Source organism: Lasioglossum baleicum, chromosome 4, assembly GCF_051020765.1.
Source record: "Lasioglossum baleicum chromosome 4, iyLasBale1, whole genome shotgun sequence".
Taxonomy (NCBI): domain Eukaryota; kingdom Metazoa; phylum Arthropoda; class Insecta; order Hymenoptera; family Halictidae; genus Lasioglossum; species Lasioglossum baleicum.
The window spans coordinates 1596076-1612415 of NC_134932.1; positions in this window are offsets into that span (position 1 = coordinate 1596076).

A 16340-nucleotide genomic window follows, 5' to 3' on the forward strand; every position below is an offset into this window, starting at 1 on the left:
GAATACATTTATTTCCCTACACTTTTCCCAAAAAAGGGCTTTGTACGGGACCCCGCGTTAGTTCAGAGTACATTTCAACACAAAGAGCATAAAAAAATATTGCTTCTTCGCTAAATGTGGCTTACCCGCGTGATCGGGAAATCGAGCTGTGCAAGAATAGTAGGAGACGCGACGACAGCGCCGCGGCGGAAAGTCGGAAAGCGCGATGGCGAAGCAGCCATGTTGGAATACGAATTGTTCAGCTTTACAACTATCACGCGGGTAAGCCGCATTTAGCGAAGAAGCAATATTATTTGATGCTCTTTGTGTTGAAATGTTCTCTGAACTATCGCGGGGTCCCGTACAAAGCCCTTTTTTGCAATTCGCCTCTTGAAACTTTATAAACAGTAAAAGCGTACGTTTTTGTAGAATACATTTATTTCCCTACACTTTTCCCAAAAAAAGGGCTTTGTACGGGACCCCGCGGTAGTTCAGAGAACATTTCAACACAAAGAGCATAAAAAAATATTGCTTCTTCGCTAAATGTGGCTTACCCGCGTGATCGAGAAATCGAGCTGTGCAAGAATAGCAGGAGACGCGACGACAGCGCCGCGGCGGAAAGTCGGAAAGCGCGATGGCGAAGCAGCCATGTTGGAATACGAATTGTTCAGCTTTACAACTATCACGCGGGTAAGCCGCATTTAGCGAAGAAGCAATATTATTTGATGCTCTTTGTGTTGAAATGTTCTCTGAACTATCGCGGGGTCCCGTACAAAGCCCTTTTTTGCAATTCGCCTCTTGAAACTTTATAAACAGTAAATGCGTACGTTTTTATAGAATAAATTTATTTCGGTACACTTTTTACAAAAAAGGGCTTTGTACGGGACCCCGCGGTAGTTCAGAGAACATTTCAACACAAAGAGCATAAAAAAATATTGCTTCTTCGCTAAATGCGGCTTACCCGCGTGATCGGGAAATGGAGCAGTGCAAGAATAGCAGGAGACGCGACGACAGCGCCGCGGCGGAAAGTCGGAAAGCGCGATAGCGAAGCAGCCATGTTGGAATACGAATTGTTCAGCTTTACAACTATCACGCGGGTAAGCCGCATTTAGCGAAGAAGCAATATTATTTGATGCTCTTTGTGTTGAAATGTTCTCTGAACTATCGCGGGGTCCCGTACAAAGCCCTTTTTTGCAATTCCCCTCTTGAAACTTTATAAACAGTAAAAGCGTACGTTTTTATAGAATAAATTTATTTCGGTACACTTTTTCCAAAAAAGGGCTTTGTACGGGACCCCGCGGTAGTTCAGAGAACATTTCAACACAAAGAGCATCAAAAAATATTGCTTCTTCGCTAAATGCGGCTTACCCGCGTGATCGGGAAATGGAGCAGTGCAAGAATAGCAGGAGACGCGACGACATCGCCGCGGCGGAAAGTCGGAAAGCGCGATAGCGAAGCAGCCATGTTGGAATACGTATTGTTCAGCTTTACAACTATCACGCGGGTAAGCCGCATTTAGCGAAGAAGCAATATTATTTGATGCTCTTTGTGTTGAAATGTTCTCTGAACTATCGCGGGGTCCCGTACAAAGCCCTTTTTTGCAATTCGCCTCTTGAAACTTTATAAACAGTAAAAGCGTACGTTTTTATAGAATAAATTTATTTCGGTACACTTTTTCCAAAAAAGGGCTTTGTACGGGACCCCGCGGTAGTTCAGAGAACATTTCAACACAAAGAGCATAAAAAAATATTGCTTCTTCGCTAAATGCGGCTTACCCGTGTGATCGGGAAATCGAGCTGTGCAAGAATAGCAGGAGACGCGACGACAGCGCCGCGGCGGAAAGTCGGAAAGCGCGATGGCGAAGCAGCCATGTTGGAATACGAATTGTTCAGCTTTACAACTATCACGCGGGTAAGCCGCATTTAGCGAAGAAGCAATATTATTTGATGCTCTTTTTGTTGAAATGTTCTCTGAACTATCGCGGGGTCCCGTACAAAGCCCTTTTTTGCAATTCGCCTCTTGAATCTTTATAAACAGTAAAAGCGTACGTTTTTATAGAATAAATTTATTTCGGTACACTTTTTACAAAAAAGGGCTTTGTACGGGACCCCGCGGTAGTTCAGAGAACATTTCAACACAAAGAGCATAAAAAAATATTGCTTCTTCGCTAAATGCGGCTTACCCGCGTGATCGGGAAATGGAGCAGTGCAAGAATAGCAGGAGACGCGACGACAGCGCCGCGGCGGAAAGTCGGAAAGCGCGATAGCGAAGCAGCCATGTTGGAATACGTATTGTTCAGCTTTACAACTATCACGCGGGTAAGCCGCATTTAGCGAAGAAGCAATATTATTTGATGCTCTTTGTGTTGAAATGTTCTCTGAACTATCGCGGGGTCCCGTACAAAGCCCTTTTTTGCAATTCGCCTCTTGAAACTTTATAAACAGTAAAAGCGTACGTTTTTATAGAATGAATTTATTTCGGTACACTTTTTACAAAAAAGGGCTTTGTACGGGACCCCGCGGTAGTTCAGAGAACATTTCAACACAAAGAGCATAAAAAAATATTGCTTCTTCGCTAAATGCGGCTTACCCGTGTGATCGGGAAATCGAGCTGTGCAAGAATAGCAGGAGACGCGACGACAGCGCCGCGGCGGAAAGTCGGAAAGCGCGATGGCGAAGCAGCCATGTTGGAATACGAATTGTTCAGCTTTACAACTATCACGCGGGTAAGCCGCATTTAGCGAAGAAGCAATATTATTTGATGCTCTTTGTGTTGAAATGTTCTCTGAACTATCGCGGGGTCCCGTACAAAGCCCTTTTTTGCAATTCGCCTCTTGAATCTTTATAAACAGTAAAAGCGTACGTTTTTATAGAATAAATTTATTTCGGTACACTTTTTACAAAAAAGGGCTTTGTACGGGACCCCGCGGTAGTTCAGAGAACATTTCAACACAAAGAGCATAAAAAAATATTGCTTCTTCGCTAAATGCGGCTTACCCGCGTGATCGGGAAATGGAGCAGTGCAAGAATAGCAGGAGACGCGACGACAGCGCCGCGGCGGAAAGTCGGAAAGCGCGATAGCGAAGCAGCCATGTTGGAATACGTATTGTTCAGCTTTACAACTATCACGCGGGTAAGCCGCATTTAGCGAAGAAGCAATATTATTTGATACTCTTTGTGTTGAAATGTTCTCTGAACTATCGCGGGGTCCCGTACAAAGCCCTTTTTTGCAATTCGCCTCTTGAAACTTTATAAACAGTAAAAGCGTACGTTTTTGTAGAATACATTTATTTCCCTACACTTTTCCCAAAAAAGGGCTTTGTACGGGACCCCGCGTTAGTTCAGAGTACATTTCAACACAAAGAGCATAAAAAAATATTGCTTCTTCGCTAAATGTGGCTTACCCGCGTGATCGGGAAATCGAGCTGTGCAAGAATAGTAGGAGACGCGACGACAGCGCCGCGGCGGAAAGTCGGAAAGCGCGATGGCGAAGCAGCCATGTTGGAATACGAATTGTTCAGCTTTACAACTATCACGCGGGTAAGCCGCATTTAGCGAAGAAGCAATATTATTTGATGCTCTTTGTGTTGAAATGTTCTCTGAACTATCGCGGGGTCCCGTACAAAGCCCTTTTTTGCAATTCGCCTCTTGAAACTTTATAAACAGTAAAAGCGTACGTTTTTGTAGAATACATTTATTTCCCTACACTTTTCCCAAAAAAGGGCTTTGTACGGGACCCCGCGGTAGTTCAGAGAACATTTCAACACAAAGAGCATAAAAAAATATTGCTTCTTCGCTAAATGTGGCTTACCCGCGTGATCGAGAAATCGAGCTGTGCAAGAATAGCAGGAGACGCGACGACAACGCCGCGGCGGAAAGTCGGAAAGCGCGATGGCGAAGCAGCCATGTTGGAATACGAATTGTTCAGCTTTACAACTATCACGCGGGTAAGCCGCATTTAGCGAAGAAGCAATATTATTTGATGCTCTTTGTGTTGAAATGTTCTCTGAACTATCGCGGGGTCCCGTACAAAGCCCTTTTTTGCAATTCGCCTCTTGAAACTTTATAAACAGTAAATGCGTACGTTTTTATAGAATAAATTTATTTCGGTACACTTTTTACAAAAAAGGGCTTTGTACGGGACCCCGCGGTAGTTCAGAGAACATTTCAACACAAAGAGCATAAAAAAATATTGCTTCTTCGCTAAATGCGGCTTTCCCGCGTGATCGGGAAATGGAGCAGTGCAAGAATAGCAGGAGACGCGACGACAGCGCCGCGGCGGAAAGTCGGAAAGCGCGATAGCGAAGCAGCCATGTTGGAATACGAATTGTTCAGCTTTACAACTATCACGCGGGTAAGCCGCATTTAGCGAAGAAGCAATATTATTTGATGCTCTTTGTGTTGAAATGTTCTCTGAACTATCGCGGGGTCCCGTACAAAGCCCTTTTTTGCAATTCCCCTCTTGAAACTTTATAAACAGTAAAAGCGTACGTTTTTATAGAATAAATTTATTTCGGTACACTTTTTCCAAAAAAGGGCTTTGTACGGGACCCCGCGGTAGTTCAGAGAACAGTTCAACACAAAGAGCATCAAAAAATATTGCTTCTTCGCTAAATGCGGCTTACCCGCGTGATCGGGAAATGGAGCAGTGCAAGAATAGCAGGAGACGCGACGACAGCGCCGCGGCGGAAAGTCGGAAAGCGCGATAGCGAAGCAGCCATGTTGGAATACGTATTGTTCAGCTTTACAACTATCACGCGGGTAAGCCGCATTTAGCGAAGAAGCAATATTATTTGATGCTCTTTGTGTTGAAATGTTCTCTGAACTATCGCGGGGTCCCGTACAAAGCCCTTTTTTGCAATTCGCCTCTTGAAACTTTATAAACAGTAAAAGCGTACGTTTTTATAGAATAAATTTATTTCGGTACACTTTTTCCAAAAAAGGGCTTTGTACGGGACCCCGCGGTAGTTCAGAGAACATTTCAACACAAAGAGCATAAAAAAATATTGCTTCTTCGCTAAATGTGGCTTACCCGCGTGATCGGGAAATCGAGCTGTGCAAGAATAGCAGGAGACGCGACGACAGCGCCGCGGCGGAAAGTCGGAAAGCGCGATAGCGAAGCAGCCATGTTGGAATACGTATTGTTCAGCTTTACAACTATCACGCGGGTAAGCCGCATTTAGCGAAGAAGCAATATTATTTGATGCTCTTTGTGTTGAAATGTTCTCTGAACTATCGCGGGGTCCCGTACAAAGCCCTTTTTTGCAATTCGCCTCTTGAAACTTTATAAACAGTAAATGCGTACGTTTTTATAGAATAAATTTATTTCGGTACACTTTTTACAAAAAAGGGCTTTGTACGGGACCCCGCGGTAGTTCAGAGAACATTTCAACACAAAGAGCATAAAAAAATATTGCTTCTTCGCTAAATGCGGCTTACCCGCGTGATCGGGAAATGGAGCAGTGCAAGAATAGCAGGAGACGCGACGACAGCGCCGCGGCGGAAAGTCGGAAAGCGCGATAGCGAAGCAGCCATGTTGGAATACGTATTGTTCAGCTTTACAACTATCACGCGGGTAAGCCGCATTTAGCGAAGATGCAATATTATTTGATGCTCTTTGTGTTGAAATGTTCTCTGAACTATCGCGGGGTCCCGTACAAAGCCCTTTTTTGCAATTCGCCTCTTGAAACTTTATAAACAGTAAAACCGTACGTTTTTATAGAATAAATTTATTTCGGTACACTTTTTCCAAAAAAGGGCTTTGTACGGGACCCCGCGGTAGTTCAGAGAACATTTCAACACAAAGAGCATACAAAAATATTGCTTCTTCGCTAAATGCGGCTTACCCGCGTGATCGGGAAATCGAGCTGTGCAAGAATAGCAGGAGACGCGACGACAGCGCCGCGGCGGAAAGTCGGAAAGCGCGATAGCGAAGCAGCTATGTTGGAATACGAATTGTTCAGCTTTATAACTATCACGCGGGTAAGCCGCATTTAGCGAAGAAGCAATATTATTTGATGCTCTTTGTGTTGAAATGTTCTCTGAACTATCGCGGGGTCCCGTACAAAGCCCTTTTTTGCAATTCGCCTCTTGAAACTTTATAAACAGTAAAAGCGTACGTTTTTATAGAATGAATTTATTTCGGTACACTTTTTCCAAAAAAGGGCTTTGTACGGGACCCCGCGGTAGTTCAGAGAACATTTCAACACAAAGAGCATAAAAAAATATTGCTTCTTCGCTAAATGCGGCTTACCCGTGTGATCGGGAAATCGAGCTGTGCAAGAATAGCAGGAGACGCGACGACAGCGCCGCGGCGGAAAGTCGGAAAGCGCGATGGCGAAGCAGCCATGTTGGAATACGAATTGTTCAGCTTTACAACTATCACGCGGGTAAGCCGCATTTAGCGAAGAAGCAATATTATTTGATGCTCTTTGTGTTGAAATGTTCTCTGAACTATCGCGGGGTCCCGTACAAAGCCCTTTTTTGCAATTCGCCTCTTGAATCTTTATAAACAGTAAAAGCGTACGTTTTTATAGAATAAATTTATTTCGGTACACTTTTTACAAAAAAGGGCTTTGTACGGGACCCCGCGGTAGTTCAGAGAACATTTCAACACAAAGAGCATAAAAAAATATTGCTTCTTCGCTAAATGCGGCTTACCCGCGTGATCGGGAAATGGAGCAGTGCAAGAATAGCAGGAGACGCGACGACAGCGCCGCGGCGGAAAGTCGGAAAGCGCGATAGCGAAGCAGCCATGTTGGAATACGTATTGTTCAGCTTTACAACTATCACGCGGGTAAGCCGCATTTAGCGAAGAAGCAATATTATTTGATGCTCTTTGTGTTGAAATGTTCTCTGAACTATCGCGGGGTCCCGTACAAAGCCCTTTTTTGCAATTCGCCTCTTGAAACTTTATAAACAGTAAAACCGTAAGTTTTTATAGAATAAATTTATTTCGGTACACTTTTTCCAAAAAAGGGCTTTGTACGGGACCCCGCGGTAGTTCAGAGAACATTTCAACACAAAGAGCATAAAAAAATATTGCTTCTTCGCTAAATGCGGCTTACCCGCGTGATCGGGAAATCGAGCTGTGCAAGAATAGCAGGAGACGCGACGACAGCGCCGCGGCGGAAAGTCGGAAAGCGCGATAGCGAAGCAGCCATGTTGGAATACGAATTGTTCAGCTTTATAACTATCACGCGGGTAAGCCGCATTTAGCGAAGAAGCAATATTATTTGATGCTCTTTGTGTTGAAATGTTCTCTGAACTATCGCGGGGTCCCGTACAAAGCCCTTTTTTGCAATTCGCCTCTTGAAACTTTATAAACAGTAAAAGCGTACGTTTTTATAGAATGAATTTATTTCGGTACACTTTTTCCAAAAAAGGGCTTTGTACGGGACCCCGCGGTAGTTCAGAGAACATTTCAACACAAAGAGCATAAAAAAATATTGCTTCTTCGCTAAATGCGGCTTACCCGCGTGATCGGGAAATCGAGCTGTGCAAGAATAGCAGGAGACGCGACGACAGCGCCGCGGCGGAAAGTCGGAAAGCGCGATGGCGAAGCAGCCATGTTGGAATACGAATTGTTCAGCTTTACAACTATCACGCGGGTAAGCCGCATTTAGCGAAGAAGCAATATTATTTGATGCTCTTTGTGTTGAAATGTTCTCTGAACTATCGCGGGGTCCCGTACAAAGCCCTTTTTTGCAATTCGCCTCTTGAAACATTATAAACAGTAAAAGCGTACGTTTTTATAGAATAAATTTATTTCGGTACACTTTTTCCAAAAAAGGGCTTTGTACGGGACCCCGCGGTAGTTCAGAGAACATTTCAACACAAAGAGCATCAAAAAATATTGCTTCTTCGCTAAATGCGGCTTACCCGCGTGATCGGGAAATGGAGCAGTGCAAGAATAGCAGGAGACGCGACGACAGCGCCGCGGCGGAAAGTCGGAAAGCGCGATAGCGAAGCAGCCATGTTGGAATACGTATTGTTCAGCTTTACAACTATCACGCGGGTAAGCCGCATTTAGCGAAGAAGCAATATTATTTGATGCTCTTTGTGTTGAAATGTTCTCTGAACTATCGCGGGGTCCCGTACAAAGCCCTTTTTTGCAATTCGCCTCTTGAAACTTTATAAACAGTAAAAGCGTACGTTTTTATAGAATAAATTTATTTCGGTACACTTTTTCCAAAAAAGGGCTTTGTACGGGACCCCGCGGTAGTTCAGAGAACATTTCAACACAAAGAGCATCAAAAAATATTGCTTCTTCGCTAAATGCGGCTTACCCGCGTGATCGGGAAATGGAGCAGTGCAAGAATAGCAGGAGACGCGACGACATCGCCGCGGCGGAAAGTCGGAAAGCGCGATAGCGAAGCAGCCATGTTGGAATACGTATTGTTCAGCTTTACAACTATCACGCGGGTAAGCCGCATTTAGCGAAGAAGCAATATTATTTGATGCTCTTTGTGTTGAAATGTTCTCTGAACTATCGCGGGGTCCCGTACAAAGCCCTTTTTTGCAATTCGCCTCTTGAAACTTTATAAACAGTAAAAGCGTACGTTTTTATAGAATAAATTTATTTCGGTACACTTTTTCCAAAAAAGGGCTTTGTACGGGACCCCGCGGTAGTTCAGAGAACATTTCAACACAAAGAGCATCAAAAAATATTGCTTCTTCGCTAAATGCGGCTTACACGCGTGATCGGGAAATGGAGCTGTGCAAGAATAGCAGGAGACGCGACGACAGCGCCGCGGCGGAAAGTCGGAAAGCGCGATAGCGAAGCAGCCATGTTGGAATACGTATTGTTCAGCTTTACAACTATCACGCGGGTAAGCCGCATTTAGCGAAGAAGCAATATTATTTGATGCTCTTTGTGTTGAAATGTTCTCTGAACTATCGCGGGGTCCCGTACAAAGCCCTTTTTTGCAATTCGCCTCTTGAAACTTTATAAACAGTAAAAGCGTACGTTTTTGTAGAATACATTTATTTCCCTACACTTTTCCCAAAAAAGGGTTCGGTACGGGACCCCGCGGTAGTTCAGAGTACATTTCAACACAAAGAGCATAAAAAAATATTGCTTCTTCGCTAAATGTGGCTTACCCGCGTGATCGGGAAATCGAGCTGTGCAAGAATAGCAGGAGACGCGACGACAGCGCCGCGGCGGAAAGTCGGAAAGCGCGATAGCGAAGCAGCCATGTTGGAATACGAATTGTTCAGCTTTACAACTATCACGCGGGTAAGCCGCATTTAGCGAAGAAGCAATATTATTTGATGCTCTTTGTGTTGAAATGTTCTCTGAACTATCGCGGGGTCCCGTACAAAGCCCTTTTTTGCAATTCGCCTCTTGAAACTTTATAAACAGTAAAAGCGTACGTTTTTATAGAATAAATTTATTTCGGTACACTTTTTCCAAAAAAGGGCTTTGTACGGGACCCCGCGGTAGTTCAGAGAACATTTCAACACAAAGAGCATCAAAAAATATTGCTTCTTCGCTAAATGCGGCTTACCCGCGTGATCGGGAAATGGAGCTGTGCAAGAATAGCAGGAGACGCGACGACAGCGCCGCGGCGGAAAGTCGGAAAGCGCGATAGCGAAGCAGCCATGTTGGAATACGTATTGTTCAGCTTTACAACTATCACGCGGGTAAGCCGCATTTAGCGAAGAAGCAATATTATTTGATGCTCTTTGTGTTGAAATGTTCTCTGAACTATCGCGGGGTCCCGTACAAAGCCCTTTTTTGCAATTCGCCTCTTGAAACTTTATAAACAGTAAAAGCGTACGTTTTTATAGAATGAATTTATTTCGGTACACTTTTTCCAAAAAAGGGCTTTGTACGGGACCCCGCGGTAGTTCAGAGAACATTTCAACACAAAGAGCATAAAAAAATATTGCTTCTTCGCTAAATGTGGCTTACCCGCGTGATCGGGAAATCGAGCAGTGCAAGAATAGCAGGAGACGCGACGACAGCGCCGCGGCGGAAAGTCGGAAAGCGCGATAGCGAAGCAGCCATGTTGGAATACGTATTGTTCAGCTTTACAACTATCACGCGGGTAAGCCGCATTTAGCGAAGAAGCAATATTATTTGATGCTCTTTGTGTTGAAATGTTCTCTGAACTATCGCGGGGTCCCGTACAAAGCCCTTTTTTGCAATTCGCCTCTTGAAACTTTATAAACAGTAAAACCGTACGTTTTTATAGAATAAATTTATTTCGGTACACTTTTTACAAAAAAGGGCTTTGTACGGGACCCCGCGGTAGTTCAGAGAACATTTCAACACAAAGAGCATCAAAAAATATTGCTTCTTCGCTAAATGCGGCTTACCCGCGTGATCGGGAAATGGAGCAGTGCAAGAATAGCAGGAGACGCGACGACAGCGCCGCGGCGGAAAGTCGGAAAGCGCGATAGCGAAGCAGCCATGTTGGAATACGAATTGTTCAGCTTTACAACTATCACGCGGGTAAGCCGCATTTAGCGAAGAAGCAATATTATTTGATGCTCTTTGTGTTGAAATGTTCTCTGAACTATCGCGGGGTCCCGTACAAAGCCCTTTTTTGCAATTCGCCACTTGAAACTTTATAAACTGTAAAAGCGTACGTTTTTATAGAATAAATTTATTTCGGTACACTTTTTACAAAAAAGGGCTTTGTACGGGACCCCGCGGTAGTTCAGAGAACATTTCAACACAAAGAGCATAAAAAAATATTGCTTCTTCGCTAAATGCGGCTTACCCGCGTGATCGGGAAATGGAGCAGTGCAAGAATAGCAGGAGACGCGACGACAGCGCCGCGGCGGAAAGTCGGAAAGCGCGATAGCGAAGCAGCCATGTTGGAATACGTATTGTTCAGCTTTACAACTATCACGCGGGTAAGCCGTATTTAGCGAAGAAGCAATATTATTTGATGCTCTTTGTGTTGAAATGTTCTCTGAACTATCGCGGGGTCCCGTACAAAGCCCTTTTTTGCAATTCGCCTCTTGAAACTTTATAAACAGTAAAAGCGTACGTTTTTATAGAATAAATTTATTTCGGTACACTTTTTCCAAAAAAGGGCTTTGTACGGGACCCCGCGGTAGTTCAGAGAACATTTCAACACAAAGAGCATCAAAAAATATTGCTTCTTCGCTAAATGCGGCTTACCCGCGTGATCGGGAAATGGAGCAGTGCAAGAATAGCAGGAGACGCGACGACAGCGCCGCGGCGGAAAGTCGGAAAGCGCGATAGCGAAGCAGCCATGTTGGAATACGAATTGTTCGGCTTTACAACTATCACGCGGGTAAGCCGCATTTAGCGAAGAAGCAATATTATTTGATGCTCTTTGTGTTGAAATGTTCTCTGAACTATCGCGGGGTCCCGTACAAAGCCCTTTTTTGCAATTCGCCTCTTGAAACTTTATAAACAGTAAAAGCGTACGTTTTTATAGAATAAATTTATTTCGGTACACTTTTTCCAAAAAAGGGCTTTGTACGGGACCCCGCGGTAGTTCAGAGAACATTTCAACACAAAGAGCATCAAAAAATATTGCTTCTTCGCTAAATGCGGCTTACCCGCGTGATCGGGAAATGGAGCTGTGCAAGAATAGCAGGAGACGCGACGACAGCGCCGCGGCGGAAAGTCGGAAAGCGCGATAGCGAAGCAGCCATGTTGGAATACGTATTGTTCAGCTTTACAACTATCACGCGGGTAAGCCGCATTTAGCGAAGAAGCAATATTATTTGATGCTCTTTGTGTTGAAATGTTCTCTGAACTATCGCGGGGTCCCGTACAAAGCCCTTTTTTGCAATTCGCCTCTTGAAACTTTATAAACAGTAAAAGCGTAGGTTTTTGTAGAATACATTTATTTCCCTACACTTTTCCCAAAAAAGGGCTTTGTACGGGACCCCGCGGTAGTTCAGAGTACATTTCAACACAAAGAGCATAAAAAAATATTGCTTCTTCGCTAAATGTGGCTTACCCGCGTGATCGGGAAATCGAGCTGTGCAAGAATAGCAGGAGACGCGACGACAGCGCCGCGGCGGAAAGTCGGAAAGCGCGATGGCGAAGCAGCCATGTTGGAATACTAATTGTTCAGCTTTACAACTATCACGCGGGTAAGCCGCATTTAGCGAAGAAGCAATATTATTTGATGCTCTTTGTGTTGAAATGTTCTCTGAACTATCGCGGGGTCCCGTACAAAGCCCTTTTTTGCAATTCGCCTCTTGAAACTTTATAAACAGTAAAAGCGTACGTTTTTATAGAATGAATTTATTTCGGTACACTTTTTCCAAAAAAGGGCTTTGTACGGGACCCCGCGGTAGTTCAGAGAACATTTCAACACAAAGAGCATAAAAAAATATTGCTTCTTCGCTAAATGCGGCTTACCCGCGTGATCGGGAAATCGAGCTGTGCAAGAATAGCAGGAGACGCGACGACAGCGCCGCGGCGGAAAGTCGGAAAGCGCGATGGCGAAGCAGCCATGTTGGAATACGTATTGTTCAGCTTTACAACTATCACGCGGGTAAGCCGCATTTAGCGAAGAAGCAATATTATTTGATGCTCTTTGTGTTGAAATGTTCTCTGAACTATCGCGGGGTCCCGTACAAAGCCCTTTTTTGCAATTCGCCTCTTGAAACTTTATAAACAGTAAAAGCGTACGTTTTTATAGAATAAATTTATTTCGGTACACTTTTTCCAAAAAAGGGCTTTGTACGGGACCCCGCGGTAGTTCAGAGAACATTTCAACACAAAGAGCATAAAAAAATATTGCTTCTTCGCTAAATGTGGCTTACCCGCGTGATCGGGAAATCGAGCTGTGCAAGAATAGCAGGAGACGCGACGACAGCGCCGCGGCGGAAAGTCGGAAAGCGCGATAGCGAAGCAGCCATGTTGGAATACGTATTGTTCAGCTTTACAACTATCACGCGGGTAAGCCGCATTTAGCGAAGAAGCAATATTATTTGATGCTCTTTGTGTTGAAATGTTCTCTGAACTATCGCGGGGTCCCGTACAAAGCCCTTTTTTGCAATTCGCCTCTTGAAACTTTATAAACAGTAAATGCGTACGTTTTTATAGAATAAATTTATTTCGGTACACTTTTTACAAAAAAGGGCTTTGTACGGGACCCCGCGGTAGTTCAGAGAACATTTCAACACAAAGAGCATAAAAAAATATTGCTTCTTCGCTAAATGCGGCTTACCCGCGTGATCGGGAAATGGAGCAGTGCAAGAATAGCAGGAGACGCGACGACAGCGCCGCGGCGGAAAGTCGGAAAGCGCGATAGCGAAGCAGCCATGTTGGAATACGTATTGTTCAGCTTTACAACTATCACGCGGGTAAGCCGCATTTAGCGAAGATGCAATATTATTTGATGCTCTTTGTGTTGAAATGTTCTCTGAACTATCGCGGGGTCCCGTACAAAGCCCTTTTTTGCAATTCGCCTCTTGAAACTTTATAAACAGTAAAACCGTACGTTTTTATAGAATAAATTTATTTCGGTACACTTTTTCCAAAAAAGGGCTTTGTACGGGACCCCGCGGTAGTTCAGAGAACATTTCAACACAAAGAGCATACAAAAATATTGCTTCTTCGCTAAATGCGGCTTACCCGCGTGATCGGGAAATCGAGCTGTGCAAGAATAGCAGGAGACGCGACGACAGCGCCGCGGCGGAAAGTCGGAAAGCGCGATAGCGAAGCAGCTATGTTGGAATACGAATTGTTCAGCTTTATAACTATCACGCGGGTAAGCCGCATTTAGCGAAGAAGCAATATTATTTGATGCTCTTTGTGTTGAAATGTTCTCTGAACTATCGCGGGGTCCCGTACAAAGCCCTTTTTTGCAATTCGCCTCTTGAAACTTTATAAACAGTAAAAGCGTACGTTTTTATAGAATGAATTTATTTCGGTACACTTTTTCCAAAAAAGGGCTTTGTACGGGACCCCGCGGTAGTTCAGAGAACATTTCAACACAAAGAGCATAAAAAAATATTGCTTCTTCGCTAAATGCGGCTTACCCGTGTGATCGGGAAATCGAGCTGTGCAAGAATAGCAGGAGACGCGACGACAGCGCCGCGGCGGAAAGTCGGAAAGCGCGATGGCGAAGCAGCCATGTTGGAATACGAATTGTTCAGCTTTACAACTATCACGCGGGTAAGCCGCATTTAGCGAAGAAGCAATATTATTTGATGCTCTTTGTGTTGAAATGTTCTCTGAACTATCGCGGGGTCCCGTACAAAGCCCTTTTTTGCAATTCGCCTCTTGAATCTTTATAAACAGTAAAAGCGTACGTTTTTATAGAATAAATTTATTTCGGTACACTTTTTACAAAAAAGGGCTTTGTACGGGACCCCGCGGTAGTTCAGAGAACATTTCAACACAAAGAGCATAAAAAAATATTGCTTCTTCGCTAAATGCGGCTTACCCGCGTGATCGGGAAATGGAGCAGTGCAAGAATAGCAGGAGACGCGACGACAGCGCCGCGGCGGAAAGTCGGAAAGCGCGATAGCGAAGCAGCCATGTTGGAATACGTATTGTTCAGCTTTACAACTATCACGCGGGTAAGCCGCATTTAGCGAAGAAGCAATATTATTTGATGCTCTTTGTGTTGAAATGTTCTCTGAACTATCGCGGGGTCCCGTACAAAGCCCTTTTTTGCAATTCGCCTCTTGAAACTTTATAAACAGTAAAACCGTAAGTTTTTATAGAATAAATTTATTTCGGTACACTTTTTCCAAAAAAGGGCTTTGTACGGGACCCCGCGGTAGTTCAGAGAACATTTCAACACAAAGAGCATAAAAAAATATTGCTTCTTCGCTAAATGCGGCTTACCCGCGTGATCGGGAAATCGAGCTGTGCAAGAATAGCAGGAGACGCGACGACAGCGCCGCGGCGGAAAGTCGGAAAGCGCGATAGCGAAGCAGCCATGTTGGAATACGAATTGTTCAGCTTTATAACTATCACGCGGGTAAGCCGCATTTAGCGAAGAAGCAATATTATTTGATGCTCTTTGTGTTGAAATGTTCTCTGAACTATCGCGGGGTCCCGTACAAAGCCCTTTTTTGCAATTCGCCTCTTGAAACTTTATAAACAGTAAAAGCGTACGTTTTTATAGAATGAATTTATTTCGGTACACTTTTTCCAAAAAAGGGCTTTGTACGGGACCCCGCGGTAGTTCAGAGAACATTTCAACACAAAGAGCATAAAAAAATATTGCTTCTTCGCTAAATGCGGCTTACCCGCGTGATCGGGAAATCGAGCTGTGCAAGAATAGCAGGAGACGCGACGACAGCGCCGCGGCGGAAAGTCGGAAAGCGCGATGGCGAAGCAGCCATGTTGGAATACGAATTGTTCAGCTTTACAACTATCACGCGGGTAAGCCGCATTTAGCGAAGAAGCAATATTATTTGATGCTCTTTGTGTTGAAATGTTCTCTGAACTATCGCGGGGTCCCGTACAAAGCCCTTTTTTGCAATTCGCCTCTTGAAACATTATAAACAGTAAAAGCGTACGTTTTTATAGAATAAATTTATTTCGGTACACTTTTTCCAAAAAAGGGCTTTGTACGGGACCCCGCGGTAGTTCAGAGAACATTTCAACACAAAGAGCATCAAAAAATATTGCTTCTTCGCTAAATGCGGCTTACCCGCGTGATCGGGAAATGGAGCAGTGCAAGAATAGCAGGAGACGCGACGACAGCGCCGCGGCGGAAAGTCGGAAAGCGCGATAGCGAAGCAGCCATGTTGGAATACGTATTGTTCAGCTTTACAACTATCACGCGGGTAAGCCGCATTTAGCGAAGAAGCAATATTATTTGATGCTCTTTGTGTTGAAATGTTCTCTGAACTATCGCGGGGTCCCGTACAAAGCCCTTTTTTGCAATTCGCCTCTTGAAACTTTATAAACAGTAAAAGCGTACGTTTTTATAGAATAAATTTATTTCGGTACACTTTTTCCAAAAAAGGGCTTTGTACGGGACCCCGCGGTAGTTCAGAGAACATTTCAACACAAAGAGCATCAAAAAATATTGCTTCTTCGCTAAATGCGGCTTACCCGCGTGATCGGGAAATGGAGCAGTGCAAGAATAGCAGGAGACGCGACGACATCGCCGCGGCGGAAAGTCGGAAAGCGCGATAGCGAAGCAGCCATGTTGGAATACGTATTGTTCAGCTTTACAACTATCACGCGGGTAAGCCGCATTTAGCGAAGAAGCAATATTATTTGATGCTCTTTGTGTTGAAATGTTCTCTGAACTATCGCGGGGTCCCGTACAAAGCCCTTTTTTGCAATTCGCCTCTTGAAACTTTATAAACAGTAAAAGCGTACGTTTTTATAGAATAAATTTATTTCGGTACACTTTTTCCAAAAAAGGGCTTTGTACGGGACCCCGCGGT